Source organism: Myotis yumanensis, unplaced genomic scaffold, assembly GCF_028538775.1.
Source record: "Myotis yumanensis isolate MYYU_CA2020_CCGP unplaced genomic scaffold, mMyoYum1.0.hap1 SCAF_10, whole genome shotgun sequence".
NCBI classification, from domain to species: Eukaryota; Metazoa; Chordata; class Mammalia; order Chiroptera; family Vespertilionidae; genus Myotis; species Myotis yumanensis.
The window spans coordinates 73,380,522-73,403,407 of NW_027223761.1; the positions used below are offsets into that span (position 1 = coordinate 73,380,522).

A 22,886-nucleotide genomic window follows, 5' to 3' on the forward strand; every position below is an offset into this window, starting at 1 on the left:
CTGCGGCAGCGTGTGACGTCACGGGCCGGGGCTTCGGCGCGAGCGGAAGGCGGGACCAAGGCCAGGAGCCGGCGAGTGATGCCACTCACACTCGGCAAAGAGCTAACGGGACAGCGGTGCAAGCCAATCGCAGCCAGCCCTCCGGAGGCAGAGAGACCGGGGTGGAGACTTCGGATGCCGCGGTTGCAGGTGGGTGATCTCTGGGGTCGGACCGAGTCGGGTGATGGCGTCTGATTCCAGGAGACCCCCGGGGCCCACAGGAGAGAGGATCCCCTTGGCCTCGGCTGCCTCTGCCGCTCCTTCGCGTTCGGTCCCGCGTCTGGGAAGGGACTGCCTGGTGCTGGTTGGACTTGCCTTCCTCCCCCCGCCCCCACCCCCTTGGTTGGACCCCTCCGCTCACCTAGGACACTTCTGCCCCCAGGAGCCCAGTGGGGCCGAGGCTGCCCCCGAGCCCGAGCCGCTGGGCTCCTGTTGACCCTTTGTTCTCACCATCAAGTGACTCAGGCTGCTCTGCGATTGCCAAGCCTGGACCAAACCCCGGGGGAGAAAACTGAGGATTCTCTCGCTGAGGCACCAGTGGGTCCACGTATCACAGGTCCTTGCTCTAAAAGCCGCAGAGCCGAGTTAAATAACTGCAGCAGCCCTTCCGACCTACTGTCTCTGCTCAGTTATTTTTACTGATGTCTCTGCGCCCACAGTTGTTCCAGGTAGACTGTCGGTGACTCCTAGGACAGCCCTAGTGATCAAAGCCCCTCCCGGGGACGGGTCCAGGGGAAAGGTGATCTCTGCAGATGAATGCCAATGCCTGACTCTGGTTGGTTCAATGCTACACACACGGTGGGATTCAGATGCGCTTCTTCCTTCGGTTGCCAAGCAATGCCAGTAAAAGGCCAGCAATAGGAATGAACACAATCGTACCCTTCAACGAGGGTTGTGTTCTGTTTGCATCTATGCCTGTTTCCATTAGCTTTTCGTGATATCATGAGCCCCCTGCAATACTTTGCAGATAAATGGGCTTTTGAACACATACATACACAAGTCTGCAAAGAGCTGTAAAATGAATTCCTTGCTTGATATATGAGTTTACGATAAAAGTCCGTGGCAATGTGTGACATTTAAGGTCTGCTTACCATCTTGCAGAGTTTACAGTCTGGCAAAGCAGATAGATAAAGCATGTACAGAAATGCTACAATAAGAGAAAATGTAAAGATATGTAAAGTATAAGACATTCTACTTACTAATACTTGTTTTAGTGTGGTGAAAGAGAGGACCTTGATTATAGTGGTTTCTGCTAACTGGAGGTGAAGAACTATAGACTTTTTTGTTTTTATTGATTTCAGAGAGGAAGGGTGAGGGAGGGAGAGAGGTAGAAACATCAGTGATGAGAGGGAATCATTGATAGGCTGCCTCCTGCACACCCCCTACTGGGGACAGAATCCACAATCCCAGACATGTGCCCTTGACCAGAATCGAACCCAGGACCCTTCAATCCATAGGCCGATGCTCTATCCATTGAGCCAAACCAGCCAGGGCACTATAGACTGTTCATTAAAGAAGTTTTTCTCAATTAGGGTGTAACAAATGGGATGATAGCTAGAGGGGAGGGAATAAAAGGTCAAAGGATATAGTTTTGTTTGATGTTTATTTAAAGATGGTAGGTACTAAAATTTGTACATTGATGGAAAATGTTCAGTAGAGTGGAAGAAATTGTTGATTAGCAGAAAGAGGTGTGTGTGTGTGTGCCACTCTAAAGTTTATTCCAGAGTGCAGGACTTTGTATTGTTTTTGCTGTAGTTGCAGTACCTTGGGTAGAGCTTGCCACCATATTAGCTACTCCGTAAACTTTTTAAATTTGTTGAATAAATGAGTAACTTGGACTCGATTTCTCTTACCTTCTTAAAATTCATTCTTCAAACATCAGCCAGAATGATACTTAAAAATATAAATCAAAAAAATATATATATAAATCAGATCCTGTCACTGTTCAGTTCAAAATCTTCTGTGATTCCAGTTGCACTTAGAATAAAATTTCAGGTTCTTGTGGCTTATGGGATCCTGCATGAGGGAGCACTGGCCTTCTGGAGCCCTATCTCACCTACCTCCTAGCTCTCGTTAACTATATCCCAGCGATGAAAGTGATAGGGGTGACTTATAACCTAAGAGATAGGGCACCTGCATTAATCTGAGAAATAATCATTTTATTTTATTTTTTTAAAATATATTTTATTGATTTTTACAGAGAGGAAGGGAGAGGGATAGAGAGTTAGAAACATCAATGAGAGAGAAACATCGATCAGCTGCCTCTTGCACACCCCCTACTGGGGATGTGCCCGCAACCAAGGTACATGCCCTTAACTGGAATCGAACCTGGGACCCTTCAGTCCACAGGCCGACGCTCTATCCACTGAGCTAAACCGGTTAGGGCAGAAATAATCACTTTAAATCTTAAGACATATACTTATGTGAACAGGGGGTTAAGTTTTTTATATGTGAACTAGAGGTCCAGTGCACGACATTTGTGCACTGGGAGGGTGGGGAGGGGCGGGAGAGATCCCTCAGGCCGGCCTGTGCCCTTTCTGTAGTCCAGGAGCCCTCGGGGGATGTCAGCCCAGCTTCTGGTTAAGTGATGCTTCCCCTGTGGGAGCACATTGACCACCAGGGGGCAGCTCCTGCATTGAGCGTCTACCCCCTGGTGGTCAGTGTGCATCATGGCAACCGGTCGTTGCGTCAGTCAGTTTATTTGCATATTACCCTTTTATTACATAGGATAAGAGGGTAAGTTTTTCTTACAGTTTCCTTCTCAAGGGCTGTGTGAAGTAATTAGGGAGGTTACTCAGCTGTGAATCCACAAGCAGAACCGATAAGCAGGGTCCCACCAGGAGTCAAAACATCATCTCATCAAATCATCTCACCCCCTTGATGACTAATTACAAAAGCTGACATCTGCAGACGCCCAGCCTCACCTTAGCCCCTTCCCCTTTATAATCCTGCCCCCTGCACCTTGCTGTAAGACAGAATTTGATGCTTGTAAGCGCCCTGTCTTCTTGGGACCCTTTCCCACTTGAGGGCTTTATACACATTTTGTTCAGCAGCCCCTTACCTTCTCATTATTCAGGTGTCAACTTAAATGACACTTTTCTCAGAAAGACTCTCTCTCCCTAATGTTGTAATGGATGAAAACAGGGACCTGGGATCAGACTGTGAGTTTACATGCCAGCTCCCTATTTATTTGCTACATCATCTTGGGCAATTTAGTTAAATTCTCAAAGCTTCCTTTTCCCTGTGTATAAAATGGGGACAATAGTGGTTTAGAAGATTAATGAATATGTAAAGTATGGAGTACAGAGCCTGACACATAGTAACACATATGTAAGTGTTCACTGTTACCATTTTTATCTGAAATTGAATACTTCCCCTCACAGTGTTCATTTTTATTTCCTTTTCTTAGGTGTTTCTTCACAGTGTTTATAATAATTTATAATTTGTCAGTCTTTTTCACTAGATACTAAATGCCAAGAAACCAGGGATCAAATCTGACTTTATTCTCCACTAGTAGCCCTGTGCACAAAATTCGTGCACATTAAAAGGGAATTAATTAGAGGAAATATTTTAATATTGCTATTTGCCCTTTCTCTATAATAGAAGTGTGAGATAGGAAAGAAAATTAGTAAAATGTATATGAAAATCTTCCTTCTGTCAGAGTCTGGGGCCCGCTGTGGGACCCAGAGTCAAGTTCCAGCCCACCTATGCATTCCTCAAAATCGTGTGAGACCCAGACCTGGCCAGCCCCACTCCCTTAGGTGAGATCCAGACCCGGCCGGCCCCACCCCCGTCAAGCCCCGCCAGGCCCAGCCTCAGGTCCCCCGGTGCATGCCGGGTGGAGGGTGCAGCCTCAGGTCCCTCGGTGCACCCTCAGGTCCCCCGGCCAGGCGCCAGGGCAGGGTGCGAGGTTTGAGGTCCCCCATCAAGCCCTGTCAGGCGAGGGGTACGGCCTGAGGTCCCCTGGACCAGGGTGGGGGGGTGCACCTTGAGGTCCCCCGTCAAGCCCCGCTGGGCTGGGGGTACAGCGTGAGGTCCCCTGGCCTGGCACCGGGGTGGGGGGCGTGGCCTGAGGTCTCCCATCAAGCCTTGCCAGGTGTGGGGCAGGCCTGAGGTCCCCCAGCCCAGTGCTGTGCGGGGGGCGCAGCCTCAGGTCCCCTGTCCTGGCACCGGGGCGGGGGGCGTGGCCTGAGGTACCAGTCAAGCCCCACCGGGTGGGGGGTGCGGCCTGAGGTCCCCTGATCAGGACCAGGCTGGGAGGGTGCTTTGAAGTCCCCCCTCAAGCCCCACTGGGCAGGGAGTGCAGCCTGAAGTCCCTCCCTCCCCCACCCCCCCCCGCCCGGCCTGGCGCTACGCAGCCTCAGGTCCCTGCTGACCGCTTGTTATGGCTCATTATAGGAACCCCGCCTCTGCTGTGGGCACAGCCATCTTTGTGATGGCGTGAGGTTTAATTTGCATATTACCTCTTTATTATATAGGATGCTATCTCTAGTGCCTAATTTGGTACCTGGCAATGTAGTTAGCACTCTATAACAAATATGGAATAGAATAGGCCAGAAATCATGCTCTTTATTAAAACATCAGTGACCAAACTAATATCACTGGGGGGACCAATGAAGTCAAATTCCTTTTCTAAAAAAATTATGTATCCCCCTAGTACATATATAAAAAAATATATAAGCAAAATTAGTTGAGATGCTCTTAAAACTTCTTCACATTCAGAGTCTTTAACTCTTCTAATTCACTTTCTTGATGTCCATATTTTACCACATACCGTTCTCTGTTATGAACATTAATGATGTGTCATTTCTTAAATGCATATCCATTATTATCTATCTCCAGGGTTTTCTTTAAGATGCTGATACCCATTCTTCACACTTTGAGGCCTGTACACATAGTTACAAATATGGCATGACTACTCCCTGAGCAAATGTGATTTTAAGACCTATCAATTTTAGATATATTAAATGTAGAAAAAAGTGTCAAAATTAATGAAATATGATATTGAATTTGCATAATGTTTGGAGGGGAAAAATGCCTTACAGATATTTTGCCCAGAATTAAAATAATATTACTGGCTAAGTACATGTTATTATTTTTTTTTTTTTTTTTTTTTTTTTTTTTTTTTTTTTTTTTTTATAATAATTTTTATTTCTTAAAGTATTACAAAGAGTGTTACATATGTCTCCTTTTTCCCCCCCATGACATTCCCTCGGCCCCTACCCCCCGCCCCCCCCCCGTCCCGTGTCTTGTGTCCATTGGTTAATCTTATATGCATGCATATAGGTCCTTCAGTTGGTCTCTTAATCCCCCCCCCAACCCTCCCCAGGCTCCCCATTGTAGTTTAACATTCTGTTCAATGTTGCTCTGCTTCTGTATCTACACCTGTTCATCAGTCCATACTGGTCCCCTTTATTTGTCCCAGCCTCACTGGAGCAGTCTCAACCTCACCAGGGCCGTCTGAGCCTCACCAGGGCCGTTTCAACCTCACCGGGGTCGTCCCTACCTCACGGGGGCCGTTTCAACCTGACCGGGGTTGTCCCTACCACGCCGGGGCCGTTTCGACCTGACTGGGGTCGTCCCTACCTCACGGGGGCCGTTTCAACCTCACCGGGGTTGTCCCTACCACACCGGGGCTGTTACAACCTGACTGGAGTTGTCCCTACCACACCGGGGCCGTTTCAACCTGACCGGGGTCGTCCCTACCTCACGGGGGCCGTTTCAACCTGACTGGGGTTGTCCCTACCACGCCGGGGCCGTTTCGACCTGACTGGGGTCGTCCCTACCTCACGGGGGCCGTTTCAACCTCACCGGGGTCGTCCCTACCACACCGGGGCCGTTTCGACCTGACTGGGGTCGTCCCTACCTCACGGGGGCCGTTTCAACCTCACCGGGGTCGTCCCTACCACGCCGGGGCCGTTTCGACCTGACTGGGGTCGTCCCTACCTCACGGGGGCTGTTTCAACCTCACCGGGGTCGTCCCTACCACGCCGGGGCCGTTTCGACCTGACTGGGGTCGTCCCTACCTCACGGGGGCTGTTTCAACCTCACCGGGGTTGTCCCTACCACACCGGGGCCGTTTCAACCTGACCGGGGTTGTCCCTACCACGCCGGGGCCGTTTCGACCTGACTGGGGTCGTCCCTACCTCACGGGGGCTGTTTCAACCTCGCCGGGGTCGTCCCTACCTCACGGGGGCCGTTTCAACCTGACTGGGGTTGTCCCTACCACGCCGGGGCCGTTTCGACCTGACTGGGGTCGTCCCTACCTCACGGGGGCTGTTTCAACCTCACCGGGGTCGTCCCTACCACACCGGGGCCGTTTCGACCTGACTGGGGTCGTCCCTACCTCACGGGGGCCGTTTCATCCTGACCGGGGTTGTCCCTACCACGCCGGGGCCGTTTCGACCTGACTGGGGTCGTCCCTACCTCACGGGGGCCGTTTCAACCTCACCGGGGTTGTCCCTACCACACCGGGGCTGTTTCAACCTGACCGGAGTTGTCCCTACCACACCGGGGCCATTTCAACCTGACTGGGGTTGTCCCTACCTCACGGGGGCCGTTTCAACCTGACTGGGGTTGTCCCTACCACGCCGGGGCCGTTTCGACCTGACTGGGGTCGTCCCTACCTCACGGGGGCTGTTTCAACCTCACCGGGGTCGTCCCTACCACACCGGGGCCGTTTCGACCTGACTGGGGTCGTCCCTACCTCACGGGGGCCGTTTCAACCTCACCGGGGTTGTCCCTACCACGCCGGGGCCGTTTCGACCTGACTGGGGTCGTCCCTACCTCACGGGGGCTGTTTCAACCTCACCGGGGTCGTCCCTACCACACCGGGGCCGTTTCGACCTGACTGGGGTCGTCCCTACCTCACGGGGGCTGTTTCAACCTCACCGGGGTCGTCCCTACCACACCGGGGCCGTTTCGACCTGACTGGGGTCGTCCCTACCTCACGGGGGCTGTTTCAACCTCACCGGGGTTGTCCCTACCACACCGGGGCCGTTTCGACCTGACTGGGGTCGTCCCTACCTCACGGGGGCTGTTTCAACCTCACCGGGGTTGTCCCTACCACACCGGGGCTGTTTCAACCTGACCGGGGTTGTCCCTACCACGCCGGGGCCGTTTCGACCTGACTGGGGTCGTCCCTACCTCACGGGGGCTGTTTCAACCTCACCGGGGTCGTCCCTACCTCACGGGGGCCGTTTCAACCTGACTGGGGTTGTCCCTACCACGCCGGGGCCGTTTCGACCTGACTGGGGTCGTCCCTACCTCACGGGGGCTGTTTCAACCTCACCGGGGTTGTCCCTACCACACCGGGGCTGTTTCAACCTGACCGGGGTTGTCCCTACCACGCCGGGGCCGTTTCGACCTGACTGGGGTCGTCCCTACCTCACGGGGGCTGTTTCAACCTCACCGGGGTCGTCCCTACCTCACGGGGGCCGTTTCAACCTGACTGGGGTTGTCCCTACCACACCGGGGCCGTTTCGACCTGACTGGGGTCGTCCCTACCTCACGGGGGCTGTTTCAACCTCACCGGGGTCGTCCCTACCACACCGGGGCCGTTTCGACCTGACTGGGGTCGTCCCTACCTCACGGGGGCTGTTTCAACCTCACCGGGGTCGTCCCTACCACACCGGGGCCGTTTCGACCTGACTGGGGTCGTCCCTACCTCACGGGGGCTGTTTCAACCTCACCGGGGTCGTCCCTACCACACCGGGGCCGTTTCGACCTGACTGGGGTCGTCCCTACCTCACGGGGGCTGTTTCAACCTCACCGGGGTCGTCCCTACCACACCGGGGCCGTTTCGACCTGACTGGGGTCGTCCCTACCTCACGGGGGCTGTTTCAACCTCACCGGGGTTGTCCCTACCACACCGGGGCCGTTTCAACCTGACCGGGGTTGTCCCTACCACGCCGGGGCCGTTCCGACCTGACTGGGGTCGTCCCTACCTCACGGGGGCTGTTTCAACCTCACCGGGGTCGTCCCTACCTCACGGGGGCCGTTTCAACCTGACTGGGGTTGTCCCTACCACGCCGGGGCCGTTTCGACCTGACTGGGGTCGTCCCTACCTCACGGGGGCCGTTTCAACCTGACTGGGGTCGTCCCTACCTCACGGGGGCTGTTTCAACCTCACCGGGGTCGTCCCTACCACACCGGGGCCGTTTCGACCTGACTGGGGTCGTCCCTACCTCACGGGGGCTGTTTCAACCTCACCGGGGTTGTCCCTACCACACCGGGGCCGTTTCAACCTCACCGGGGTTGTCCCTACCACGCCGGGGCCGTTTCGACCTGACTGGGGTCGTCCCTACCTCACGGGGGCTGTTTCAACCTCACCGGGGTCGTCCCTACCTCACGGGGGCCGTTTCAACCTGACTGGGGTTGTCCCTACCACGCCGGGGCCGTTTCGACCTGACTGGGGTCGTCCCTACCTCACGGGGGCCGTTTCAACCTCACCGGGGTTGTCCCTACCACACCGGGGCTGTTTCGACCTGACTGGGGTCGTCCCTACCTCACGGGGGCTGTTTCAACCTCACCGGGGCCATCCCAGCCTTACCGGGGAAACAGGAAGTTTGGCCTTCTGTCCACTGCCGGCGGCTCCCCACTAGACAAAATCTCCAGGCGTTCCTGGTGGTTGCACATCCAGCGCTCCTGCCCTCCACCAAGTGCACAGACTGCTTGTCTGCTGTCCCGCAGCGCCCCACCAGAGACTGGGACCAGTGGGCATGTTTGTGCGCTTGCTGGTACAGCAGTTCCACAGTGCCGGCCGAGTCAAGCCCAGCCCTGGCCGGCCCCGGACCCGACTCTGCCCCCCGATTGCGTCCCTCCCAGATGCAAGGAGCTGAAATCTGCAGCCTGCTGGGATGGGCTCTGTACTTGGTGCTTCAGCACATCCTACTCAGTCTCTATGCGCTTCTTTCTATGCGAGGAGTTGAAATCTGCAGTTTGTTGGGTTGGGCTCTGTACTTGGTGTCACATCCTACTCAGTCTCAATGTTCTTTCTCTCCTTCCAGTTGTAGAGCTTCCACTGGGCCAAGTTTCCCATGGTTCTGTATGATAGGTGTTTGTCTGATATTTGGTAGTTTCGATGTTGTTGTGTGAGGTAGCACGCACAGGTCTCTTCCTTATGCCGCCATCCTGGTTCTCCTGGGTCTGCTTCTTGAGTGTGTCTCTCATGGCTGCGAGCAGTTGAAGTCTGCAATTTGTTGGGATAGGCTGCAAAAGCGCAGGTGGGTCTTTTTGTGCACCTGGCACAGCTTGGATGGGGATGTAAATTGATTAGGGCTGAGTCTCAGGGAGTCGCCATGGCGGAGCAAATAGCACTGGCTGAGTCTCCGCGGCCCCTTGACTCTCTGCCAGGGCTTTGTGTCCCCCAGTGCCGGTGAGCAGCTGTGCAACAGAGTCTCCCTCGCTTTCTGATGGCTGCAAGGCCGTGCTGCCTCTCCCCGTAGGGTCTGGTGCTTCATGATCCCGCCTGAACCAGCTCAGTGGATTTGAAAGTTTGCAGAAGAAGGCGCTTCTACTTGTGGGTCTGGCACACCCCAGATGGGAATGTAAATTGCGTAGGGCGGGGTCACAGGGAGTCGCCGGGGCGGAGACTCAGCGGCCCCTTGCCTATCCAGGACACCAGGGCTTTGCGTCCCCCAGTGCCGGCGAGCAGCCGAGCGCCAGAGCCTCCCTCGCTTCCTGACCGCTGGAAGGCCGTGCCGTCTCTCGCCTTGGAGCCTGGGGCCTCAGAGACCCGCCCGAACCAGCTCAGTGGATTTGAGAGTTTGTAAAAGCACAGTCATTCCCTCTTGTGCCTCTGGCACAGCCCTGAGGGTAGGGCGGGGTCACAGGGAGTCACCAGCGTGGAGGAAATAGCGATGGCGGCGTCTCCGCGCCCCTCGCCTCTCCGGGACACCAGGACTTCTTGTCCCTCGGTGCCGGCGAGCAGCCGTGTATCAGAGCTTCCCTCGCTCTCCGACCACTGCAAGGCCGTGGCCGCCTCTCCCTGTGGGATCTGGGGCCTCAGAGACCCGCCCCGAGCAAGCCCAGAGGATTCGAGGGTTCGTAAAAAACCGAGAATCCATTTGCAGCCCGCGTGGCGTGTGACTGCGTACCTCTGGTTTTGGTGCCTCCGTAGCTCCCACTCAGTCTCACTGCGCTTCTTTCTTTTCCTCCAGTTGTAGATCTCCCACTGGGCCAACTTCCCCATGGTTCTGAGTGGCGGTTGTTTACTTCATAGTTGATAGTTTCAATGATGCTGTGAGAGAGCAGCACACACAGGTCCGCTCCCTACGCCGCCATCTTGGTTCTCAGTACATGTTATTATTGATTTTAACCATTAATCTTTGCATACCACTTGATAATATTTAATATTCATGATATCAATTAAGCATTACAATAGTACAGTGTGATTGGTGTGTCCACTTGGCAGATGGGCAAGCCAAACCCTCAGAGAGCCTCAATAGAAGTCACTAGTAACTGATGAGCCATGTAGGACCCTTACTCAAAACAAATATAAGAAATAAAAATTTCAGCTTTTTTAGATTTGTCATTAGGATATACATGAAAGGTTTTAACTTTTAGCAACTTTATACAAGTGAATAGCTACGTATGAGATTTTATTTATTTGTTTTTTAGAGAGGAAGGGAAAAAGAGAGAGAGAGAGAGAGAGAGAGAGAGAGAGAGGAAGAAAGAAAAGCATCAATATGAGAGACAAGCATCTATAGGCTCCTCCCCTACACGCCCTGACAGGGATCAAACCAGCAACTTAGGTATGTGCCCTGACTGGGAATTGAACCCACAGCCTTTTGGCACATGGGGTGATGCTCCAACCAACTGAGCCACACAGGCCAGGGCTGTATGGGCTTTTTAAAATTGATATCCTCAAGATTTGTGCCACTATGCAGAAATATAGTTTTTATCCTTTTGAAAGTTTCAGGTTTGGGTACCTTTTAGCTGTTTTGTCTTACATTCAACTTGTTTTAAAAAACTGAGGAACCACATATGGATACCAAAAAACAATGTTTTCTTTGCATTTTCTATGTGTTTTAAATTAAAACAAAGCTGGGATATCAAAATAGTTTCTGAACTGAATTTATATTTTATTGTATTTTTCTTTCAATTTTTATTTTGAAACATTGCAGATACAGGAACTTATAAAGATAGTATAGAGTGGTCACATGTATCCTTCACTCAGTTTCTTCAGTGGTTATAACTTATATAAATTATTGACCAAAATCAAAACCAGGAATTTGTTATTAGTACATACAGTTCTGTCGTTTTATCACATGTATAGATAGATCCCTGTGACTACCACCACAATCCAGTTACAGATTATAGATTACTGCAAAGGTCTTCTTGTGCCTACCTCACCCCTCCTAGTCCCCACGACACCTTGTGCATACCTACCTCCTCATCTTCCTCAGTCACAGTAGAGGATTGTGAACCATAATCTCAATCCCTGGAAACCACTAATCTGTATTCCGTGTCTCTAATTTTGTCATTTCAAGAATATTATAGATATGGAATCATATGGTATATGACTTCTAGAGATTGACTTTTTTCACTCATCACAATGCCCTTAAAATTCATCTGAGTTATTTTATAAATAATTTATTCCTTTTTAAGGGTGAATATATTCCATGGTATGGATGTACCATAGTTGTATACTCATTTATCTATTGAGCAGCATTTTGGTTGCTTTCAGTTTAAAGCTGCTATAAAAAATTATTTATAAATTTTTGGGATTGAGCCTGCAACCCTGGCATGTGCCCTGACCAGGAATTGAACCATAGGTTGATGCTCAACCACTGAGGCATACCAGCCTGGCTGCCCATTTTTATTTTTATTTATTTATTTTTAAAATATATTTTTATTAATTTCAGAGAGGAAGAGAGAGGGAGAGAGAGATAGAAACATCAGTGATGAAAAGAATCATTGATCAGCTGCCTCCTGCACGCCTCCCTCTTGGGGATCAAGCCCACAACCTAGGCATGTGCCCCTGACCAGAACTGAACCCGGGACCCTTCAGTCTACAGGCCGACACTCTATCCACTGAGCCAAACCAGCTAGGGCGACTGCCCATTTTAATTGGATTAGTTGGAGCTTTTGTGCTGCTGAGTTGTTGTTGTTGTTGTTAATCCTCACCTGAGGATGTTTTTTCAGTTGTTTTTCAGAGAGAGTGGAAGGGAGGGGAGATGGGGAGAGAAAGAGAGAAATACCGATGTGAACGAGACACATCGACTGATTGCCTTCTGCATGCGCCCCAAACAGGAATGGGGAGGGAACCTACAACCCAGGTATGTGCCCTTGACCAGGAATCCAATCCGAGACCCTTCAGTCTGTGGGCCGACACTCTAACCACTGAGCAAACTGGCGAGGGCTGTATATTATATATTTTGGATTGTAACACCTTAGATATGTGATTGCAGAATATTTCCTCCCATTTTATAGGTTGCCTTTTTATTTTGTTGACTGTTTCTTTTACTGTGCAGAAGCTTCTTACTTTGATGTAGTGTCATTGGTTATTTTTGTTTTTGTTGCCTGACTTTAGCTGTCAGATCCAAAAAAATCATTGCTATTACTAATGGCAAGGAGCTTATTCTCTATTTTTCTTCTAAGAGTTTTATGGTTTCAGGTGTTACATTTACATCTTTAATTGATTTTGAGTTAATGTTTGTGAGTGGTATGAGATAGAGGTCTAGTTTCACTTCTTTTGCATGTAAATATCCAATTTCCCAGCATTATTTACTAAAGAAAGTGTTTTCCCTCCATTGAGTATTTGTGGCTTCCTATCAAATATTAGTTGATTCTGTAAGAGCTTTCGATTCTTTTCCACTAGTCTGTGTGTCTGTTTTTATGCCAGTATCATATGGCTTTGATTACTATACCCTTGTAATATAGTTTAAAATTAGGAAATGTGATGTGTCTGATGTTGTTTTTTTTCTCAGAATTGTTTTGGCTATTTAGAGTCTTCAGTTCCATATGAATTTTAGGATTGTTTTTTCTTTTTTGTGAAAAATGCCTTGGAAATCTTTTTTTTTTTTTTTTTTTTTTTGATTTGAGAGAGAGAAAGAGAGAGAGACATCTTTTGGTTTCCTCCTATACGTGCCCTGGCCGGAATCAAACCTGAAACCCTTTTTGGTTTTCAGACACTCCAACCTACTGTCAGTGCATGCCTTGGAAATCTCGATAGGGATTGCATTGAATCTACTGATGGCTTTGGGTAGTGTGGACATTTTAACAATATTAATTCTTCTGATCCATGAACACAGGTTATCTTTCCATTTATTTAAGTTATTTAATCAGTGTCTTTTAGTTTTCAGTGTATAAATCTTTCACTTACTTGGTTAAATTTATTCCTGTGTATTTTATCGGTTTTGATGCTATTGTAATTGGAATTGTTATTATTATTTCATTTTTAGATAATTTGTTGTTAGTACTACGAATTTTTGTATGTTAATTTTGTATCCTGCCACTTTACTGAATTCATTTATTAGTTCTAACACTTTTTTTGGTGGAGTCCTTACGCCTTTCTATATAGAAAATCATGTTATCTGTAAAAAAGACAGTTTGACTTCCTTTCTACTTCTGATGCCTTTCATTTATTTTCTTGCCTGATTACTCTGGCTAGAACTTCCACTACTATGTTGAATAGTGGTGAGAGTGGGCACTCTTTTCTTAAGTCCAATATTAGAGAAAAAGCCTTCAACTTTGCACAATTGAGTCTGATGTTAGCTGTGGGCTTGTCATAGTTTGCCTGTATTATTGTGTTGAGATTTTTTTGGTCTTTATTATTGAGAGTATTGTAGATGTCCCTTCTCTTTTCCCCATTGCTCCTCCATCTGGTTCCCGTCCCACTTCAGGCCTTCACAGCACTATTGTCTGTGGCCATGGGCAATGCATATGTACATATAAGTTCTTTGGTTAATCTCTTACTGCCCGCCTCTCCCCTTCTCTCCAAGATTCTTTAGTCTGTTGCATGCTTCTGTGCCTCTGGATCTATTCTCTTTGTCAGTTTATTTTGTCCCTTAGATTCCACATATAAGTAAGATCATGTGATATTTGTCTTTCTCTGACTGGCTTATTTTGCTTCACATAATAACCTCTAGGTCTAGTTCATTGAGAATTTTTATGAATAGAGACTGAATTTTCAAATACTTTTTCTGTATCTATTGAGTGATCGTATGATTTGTATCTTTTTAATTAATGTAATGAATCACATTTACTGTTTTGTGTAAGTTGCATACCAGGGATGAATCATGGAATATAATCCTATCTAATAACAGACAAACGTGGTAATTAACCATACCTCTGCTATGCTTCCCATTGGCTAATCAGCAGGATATGCAAATTAACTGCCAACAAAGATGGCGGCCGGCAGCCACGCAGCAGAAGCGAACAGGAGGCTTGCTTGCTCCAGTGATGGAGGAAGTCAAGGTTCCCCCCTGCCGCGGCCCAGCTCTGAGCTCTGGATGCAACAATGTTTCAATTATAGAAGCTAAACAAACCCCAGGTACCTGCTTTCAGCTGGCAGCAGGCTCAGAGGTTAGAGCACCAGTGATGGCAACAGAGTTTCAATTATAGAAGCTAAACAAACCCCAGATACCTGCTTTCAGCCAGCCACGGCCTCAGAGCTGGAGCCGGCTCTCAGCTCCAGTGACAGCTATAGAAGGTAAATAAATCCCAGAATAATAAAAAAAAAGAAAAGAAAAAAAAAGAGGCTGGGAGCTTCAGTCGGCCGCCAGCCTGAAAACGGCCCTCAGCCCCTCACCCAGGCTGGCCAGGCACCCCAGTGGGGACCCCCACACTGATCCGGATCACCCTTCAGGGCAAACCAGCCGGCCCCCACCCTTGCACCAGGCCTCTATCCTATATAATAAAAGGGTAATATGCAAACTGACCCTAACAGCAGAAAGACTGGGAATGACTAGTCACTATGACACACACTGACCACCAGGGGGCAGATGCTCAATGCAGGAGCTGCCCTCTGGTGGTCAGTGCACTCTCACAGGGGGGAGCTCTGCTCAGCCACAAGCCAGGCTGATGGCTGCCAGTACAGCAGTGGTGGTGGGAGCCTCTCCTGCCTCCTCAGCAGCGCTAAGGATGTCTGACTGCAGCTTAGGTCTGCTCCCCGCTGGCAAGTGGACATCCCCCGAGGGCTGCCGGGCTGCCAGAGGAATGTCTGATTGCAATCTTAGGCCCAATCCCCCCAGGGAGCAGGCCTAACCCAGCAAGTGGTCACCCCCGAGGGATCTCAGACTGCTAAAGGGCAAAGGCCAGGCTGAGGGACCCCCTACCCCCGAGTGCACAAATTTTTGTGCACCGGGCCTCTAGTCTTTTTATAATATGCTGTTGAATTTGGCCTGCTTATATTTTGTTGAGATTTTTTTGCATCTATATTTATTAGAGATTGGCATCTAGTTTTATGTAATGGCTTTATGTGGCTTGGTATCACAGTAATGATGGCCTAGTAAAATGAGTTTATGTGTTCCTTCCTCTTCAGTTGTTTTGGAAATGTTTGAGAAGGATTGGCCTTAATTCTTTTTTATTAAATGTTTGGTAAATTTTGCCCATCGATCCATCTGCTCCTGGACTTCTCTTTGTTGGGAGGTTTCTGATTATTCATTCAATCATATAGTATTGGTCAGATTTTCTATTTCTTCATGAGTTAGAGTTGGGTGGTTGTTTCTAGGAATTTACCCAGTTCATCTAGGTAATCTGGTGTGATGATGTATAAATGTTCATAGTAGTTTCTTATGATCCTTTGTATTTCTGTGATATCAGTTATAATGTCTCCTCTTTTATTTATAATTTTATGCATTTGTGATCTCTCCACCTCTACCTCTTTCGCTGGTTAGTCTAGGTACAGTTTTGTCATCTAATCAAAGAACTATGTCTTAGTTTTGTGAGTCTCTTTATTTTTTTTCCCTATTTCATTTATTTCTGCTCTAATCTTTATTATTTCCTTACTTTTCCTAGTTTCTTGAGATGTAAAATTAGTTTAGTTGAGATCTTTTTCTTGATTTATGCATTTATTGCTATAAATTTTCCTCTTAGAACTGCTTTTGCTTCATAAATTTTGATATGTTGTAATTGCACTTGCATTTGTCTCAAGATACTTCTTATTTCCTACTTAATTGCTTCTTTGTATATTACTTGTTCAAGAATGTGTTGTTAAATTTCCAAATATTTGCCAATTTTCTCGTTTTCCTCCGGTTACTGATTTCTAGTTTCATATGATTATGGCTAGAAAACAGAGTTGATATGGTTTTAGTCTTCTGAAATTTGCTAAGTCTTACTCTGTGGCCTAACATATGTCTCTATCCTAGAAAATGTTCTGTTTATGCTTGAGAAGAATCATTTTTCTGCTTTTGTTGGACAGAATGTTCTGTAAACATCTGTTAGATCTCTTTGGTCTATAATGCTGTTCAAATCCTGTTTCCTTATTGATTTTCTGTCTGGATGATCTATCCATGTTAAAAGTGGGGTATTAAAGTCCCCAATTATTACTGTTTTGCTGTTTGTACCTCCTGATAGTTCTGTTAATATTTGCTTTATATATTTTGATGCTCTGGTGTTGGGTGTATGAATATTTATAATTTTTATATCTTCTTGATGGATTGACCCCATTATCATCTTTGTCTCTTTTGACCATTTTTAGCTTAAAATCCATTTTTTTGTTGTTATAAGTACAACTACCCCTTGCCTCCTTTTAATGACCATTTGTTTAAAATATCTTTCTTTACATCTTTACTCTCATTCTGTGTGTGTATATTGCCAAAGTGAGTTTTATGTTGGCAGCTTATTGTTGGATTTTGCATTTTGTTTTCTTTGTTTTTGTTTTTAATATTTTTATTGATTTCAGAGAGGAAGGGAGAGGAATAAACAGATAGAAACATCAATGATGAGAGAGAATCATCGATTGGTTGCCTCCTGCACTCCCCCCACTGGAGATCAAGCCATCAACCCAGGCATGTGCCCTTGGCCGGAATCGAACCTGGGACCCTTCAGTTTGCAGGCCGATGCTCTATCCACTGATCCAAACCAGCTAGGGCTGGATTTTGTGTTTTATCCATTCAGCCATTCTGTTTTTTGATTGGAGACTTTAATCTATTTACATTTAAAGTAATTATTGTTAGGTAAAATCTTGCTATTGCCATGTTGTTAATTGTGTTCTGACAGTTTTGTATATCCTTTGTTCCTTGTTTTTTATCTTTCTGTCTTCTTTGTGATTTGATGACTTTTTGTAGCAATATTCTTAGACACCTGAATCACAATATTTTGTGTAATTACTACAGGTTTTTCCTCATTGGTTACCATGAGGCTTACATAAAATATAACACTCTTTAAGCTGATAACTTAATCTTTCTAACATATAAACTGGACATTTTTGCTCCCTCCCTCCCCTGGTGTATTTTAGGTTATTGATGTTTCAATTTATATCAGTTTTATCTTGTGTATTCAGTAACAAATTATTGTATTTATAGTTATTTTTAATATGTTTGTTTTTTAACTTTTAAACTAGAGTTGTCATTCAATTATGTAACACCATTACAGTATTAGAGAATTTGACTTTGACTGTATATTTATCATTACCAGTTAGTGTTACACTTAACATTCATACATTCTCATGATTTTAGTTAGCATCCTATTTCTGCTTGAGGAACTTAAGTATTTTTTGTAAGGCAGGTGGAGTGGTAATGGACTCCCTCAGCTTTTTTCGGGGGGAAAGTTTTTACTTCTCATTTTTTCTGAGAGGCAGCTTTGCCAGGTATAGTATACTTAGCTGATCATTTTTTTTTCTTTCAATATTTTAAATATATCACCTCATTCTCTACTGGTCTGCAGAGTTTCTGCCCATAGTCTTATTGGGGGTGTGGTGTCGACAGGGAGGGTTGTATGTGATGTTTTACTCTTCTGCTTCTTTCAGTATCATTCTGTCTTTGACTTTTGACAATGTCATTATGATGTGTCTCTGTGTAGCACTATTTGGCATTCTTTGGGCCTCATGACTCTGGATGTCCATTTCTTGCTCCAGGTTTGGGAAGTTTTCAGCCATTATTGCTTTATAAATACTTTCTTTCCTTTCATCTTTCTCTTTACTTTGGCATTCTCATAATGCATATATTGTTCTTTTGATGGTATCCTATGAGTCCCATATGCTTTCTTCACTTTTTCATTTTTTATTTTTCTCTGTGCTCCTCCTTCTAGCAAACTGATTCTTTCTTCTGCTTGACTGAGTCTGATGTTTAAACTCTCCAATGAATTCTTCAGGCCAGTCATATATTTCAACTTTAAAATTGCTGGGTATTTTTAAAAAAATTTTAATTCTTTGTTAAAATTCTCATTTTGTTTTTTTTTTTTCTTTTGTTTTTTTATTTTATTTTATTTTATTTTTATTTTTCGCTTAAAGTATTACAAAGGGTATTACATAAGTGTCCTTTTTTCCCCCCCGCCCTTGACAAACCCCTACCCTCCCTTACCCCCCAGTGTCTTATGTCCATTAGCTATGCTTATATGCATGCATACAAGTCCTTCGGTTGATCTCTTACTCCCCTCCCTCCTGCCCCCCAACTCTCTCTGGCCTTCCCACTGCAGTTTGACAATCAGTTTGAGGCAGCTCTGCCTCTGTATCTATTATTGTTCAAAAGTTTGTAATGGTCTTTATTATCCATGAATGAGTGAGATCATATGGTATTTTTCCTTCATTGACTGGCTTGTTTCACTTAGCATAATGCTCTCCAGTTCCATCCATGATGTTGCAAATGGTAGGAGTTCCTTCTTTTTAACAGCAGCATAGTATTCCATCGTGTAGATGTACCACAGTTTTCTAATCCATTCATCTACTGATGGGCACTTAGGCTGTTTCCAGATCTTAGCTATGGTGAATTGTGCTGCTATGAACATCTGGGTGCATATATCCTTTCTGATTGGTGTTTCTGGTTTCTTGGGATATATTCCTAGAAGTGGGATCACAGGGTCAAATGGGAGTTCCATTTCCAATTTTTTGAGGAACCTCCATACTGCCTTCCATAGTGGCTGCACCAGTCTGCATTCCCACCAGCAGTGCACAAGTGTTCCTTTTTCTCCACATCCTCTCCAGCACTTGTCGTTTGTTGATTTGTTGATGATGGCCATTCTGACAGGTGTGAGATGGTACCTCATTGTTGTTTTGATTTGCATCTCTCGGATGATTAGTGACTTTGAGCATGTTTTCATATGTCTCTTGGCTTTCTGAATGTCCTCTTTTGAAAGGTGTCTATTTAGATCCTTTGCCCATTTTTTGATTGGATTGTTTATCTTCTTTTTGTTAAGTTGTATGAGTTCCCTATAAATTTTGGAGATTAAGCCCTTATCAGAAATGACGTTGGCAAATATGTTTTCCCACGAGGTGGGTTTTCTTGTTGTTTTGTTGATGGTTTCTTTTGCTGTGCAGAAGCTTTTTATTTTGATGTAGTCCCATTTGTTCATTTTCTCTTTAGTTTCAACTGCCCTAGGAGCTGTATCAGTGAAGAAATTGTTTTGGCATATGTCTGAGATTTTGTTGCCTTTGTATTCTTCTACAATTTTTATGGTTTCCTGTCGTACATTTAAGTCCTTTATCCATTTTGAGTTTATTCTTGTGTATGGTGTAAGTTGGTGGTCTAGTTTCATTTTCTTGCATATGTCTGTCCAATTTTCCCAACACCATTTATTGAAGAGACTATCTTGGCTCCATTGTATGTTCATGCCTCCTTTGTCAAAAATTAATTGAGCATATTGGTTCGGGCTAATTTCTGGACTCTCTATTCTATTCCACTGATCTATATGTCTGTTCTTGTGCCAGTACCAGGCAGTTTTGAGAACAGTGGCTTTGTAATACAGCTTGATATCTGGCATTGAGATCCCACCTACTTTGTTCTTTCTCAGGATCGTTGCAGCTATTCGGGGTCTTTTTTTATTCCAGATGAATTTTTGGAGAGTTCGTTCTAGATCTTTGAAGAAGGCCATTGGTATTTTAATGGGAAGTGCGTTGAATGTATAGATTGCTTTGGGTAGTATGGACATTTTAATGATGTTGATTCTACCAATCCAAGAACATGGTATGTTCTTCCATCTGTTTATGTCTTCCTCTATCTCTTTTTTCAACGTCCTGTAGTTTTCTGAGTAGAGGTCTTTAACATCTTTAGTTAAGTTTATTCCTAGGTATCTTAATTTTTTTGGTGCGATGGTAAATGGGATTGTTTTTCTGATCTCCCTTTCTGAAAGTTCACTATTGGTGTATAGAAATGCCTCAGATTTCTTGGGGTTAATTTTGTATCCTGCTACATTGCCAAATTCATGTATTAAGTCTAGTAGCTTTTTGATGGAGTCTCTAGGGTTTTGTATGTATAATATCATGTCATCTGCAAATAAGGACAGTTTTACTTCCTCTTTTCCAATTTGGATGCCTTTTATTTCTTCTTCTTGCCTAATTGCAATGGCTAATACTTCCAGTACTATGTTGAACAGGAGTGGTGAGAGTGGGCATCCCTGTCTTGTTCCTGTTCTTAGGGGAAATGGTGTTAGTTTTTGTCCATTGAGTATGATGTTGGCTGTGGGCCTGTCATATATGGCTTTTATTATGTTGAGGTATGATCCTTCTATTCCCACCTTTCTGAGAGTTTTTATCAAAAATGGGTGTTGGAGTTTGTCGAATGCTTTTTCTGCATCAATTGATATGACCATGTGGTTTTTTTCATTCAATTTGTTTATGTGATGTATCACATTTATTGATTTACGGATGTTGTACCATCCTTGCATCTCTGGGATAAATCCTACTTGGTCATGGTGTATGATCCTTCTGATGTACTGCTGGATCCGATTTGCTAAGATTTTGTTGAGGATTTTGGCATCTATGTTCATGAGGGATATTGGCCTGTAATTCTCTTTCATTGTGATGTCTTTACCTGGTTTTGGTATTAGGGTGATGCTGGCTTCATAGAATGAGCTTGGAAGCGTTCCTTCCTCTTGAATTTTTTGTAGTAGTCTGAGGAGGGTAGGTTTTAGTTCTTCCTTGAATGTTTGGTAGAACTCCCCTGTGAAGCCGTCTGGCCCTGGGCTTTTGTTTGCTGGAAGCTTTCTGATGACTGCTTCAATTTCTTCCATAGTTATTGGCCTATTGAGGTTTTTAGATTCTTCCTGATTGAGTTTTGGAATGTTGTATTTTTCTAGGAATTTGTCCATTTCCTCCAGGTTGTCTAGTTTGTTGGAGTAGAGTTGCCCGTAGTATTGTTTAACAATCATTTGTATTTCTGTGGGGTCTGTTGTTATTTCGCCTCTATCATTTCTGATTTGGTTTATTTGGGACCTCTCTCTTTGCTTCTTGGTGAGCCTGGCTAGGGGTTTGTCAATCTTGTTTATCCTTTCAAAGAACCAGCTCTTGGTTTCATTGATTTTCTGTATTGTTTTTTTGGTCTCTATTTCATTGATTTCTGCTCTAATCTTTATTATCTCCTTCCTTCTGCTCACTCTGGGGTTTTCTTGTTGCTCTCTTTCTAATTCTTTGAGTTGTAGAGTTAGATGATTGACTACCATTTTTTCTTGTTTTTTGAGGTAGGCCTGTAGAGCTATAAACTTTCCTCTCAGGACTGCTTTCATTGTGTCCCAGAGGTTTTGGATTGTTGTGTTTTCATTGTCATTAGTGTCCAGGATGTTTTTAATTTCTTCTTTGATGTCATCGGTAACCCAATCAATATTTAATAACATGCTATTCAGCTTCCAAGTGTTTGAGTATTTTGGGTTGTTTTTATTGTAGTTTATTTCTAACATTATGCCATCGTGGTCTGCGAAGAAGCTTTTTATGATTTCAATCTTCTTGAATTTGTGGAGACTTTGCTTGTGACCCAATATGTGGTCTATTTTTGAATATGTCCCATGAGCACCTGAGAGGAATGTATATTCCGCAGCTGTGGGGTGAAGTGTTCTGAAGATGTCAATTAAGTCCATCTGATCTAGTGAGTCATTTAGGGTTGCTGTTTCTTTGCTGAGTTTTTGTCTAGCGGATTTATCCAGTGATGTCAGTGGTGTATTAAAGTCCCCTACTATGATTGTATTGTTGTCGATCTCTCCCCTGATATCTTCCAGAAGTTTTCTTATGTATGTGGGTGCTCCTGCATTGGGTGCATATATGTTTACCAGGGTTATATCTTCTTGTTGTATTGATCCCTTTAGTATTATGAAGTGGCCTTCCTTATCTCTGGTTATGGCCTTCACTTTGAGATGTATTTTGTCAGATATAAGTATTGCTACCCCAGCTTTCTTTTCCTTTCCATTTGCGTGAAAGATATTTTTCCATCCCTTCACTTTCAGTCTGTGTGAGTCCCTTCTAATGAGGTGGGTCTCTTGTAGACAGCAGATGTATGGGTCATGTTTTTTTATCCATTCAGCCACTCGATGTCTTTTGGTTGGAGCATTTAGTCCATTTACATTTAAAGTTATTATTGAAAGGTATTTGTTTGTAGCCATTTCTTTTTTTTTGTGTGTGTGTGGCTGTTTTCTTTCTGAGCTTGATATTTCTTCTTTTTACACCAGTCCCTTTAGCATTTCTTGCATGGCTGGCTTGGTGGTGATAAACTCCCTTAGCCCTTTTTTGTCTGTGAAGCTTCTTATTTCCCCTTTAATTTTGAATGATAGCCTTGCTGGATAGAGTATTCTTGGATTCAGTCCTTTGCTTTGCATCACTTTGTAGATTTCCATCCATTCTTTTCTGGCCTGTGTGTTTCTGTTGAGAAATCATTTGATAATCTAATGGGAGATCCCTTGTATGTTACTTTCCGTCTCTCTCTTGCAGCCTGTAAGATTCTCTCTTTATCCTGAACATTTGCCGTGGTAATTATGATGTG

The 22,886-nt window shown here is 45.5% G+C and overlaps 1 protein-coding gene across 1 annotated transcript in view; it reads left to right on the plus strand.

Annotated features, from left to right (window-relative positions):
• The first annotated feature begins 59 nt into the window (after positions 1-59).
• KBTBD3 (kelch repeat and BTB domain containing 3) overlaps positions 60-22,886 on the plus strand; it is a 40,519-nt gene continuing 17,692 nt past the window's right edge. Inside the window, exon 1 of the mRNA XM_070425992.1 lies at positions 60-189. The gene's annotated coding sequence lies outside the window, so the exon portion shown is untranslated. The remainder of the gene's footprint in view (positions 190-22,886) is intronic.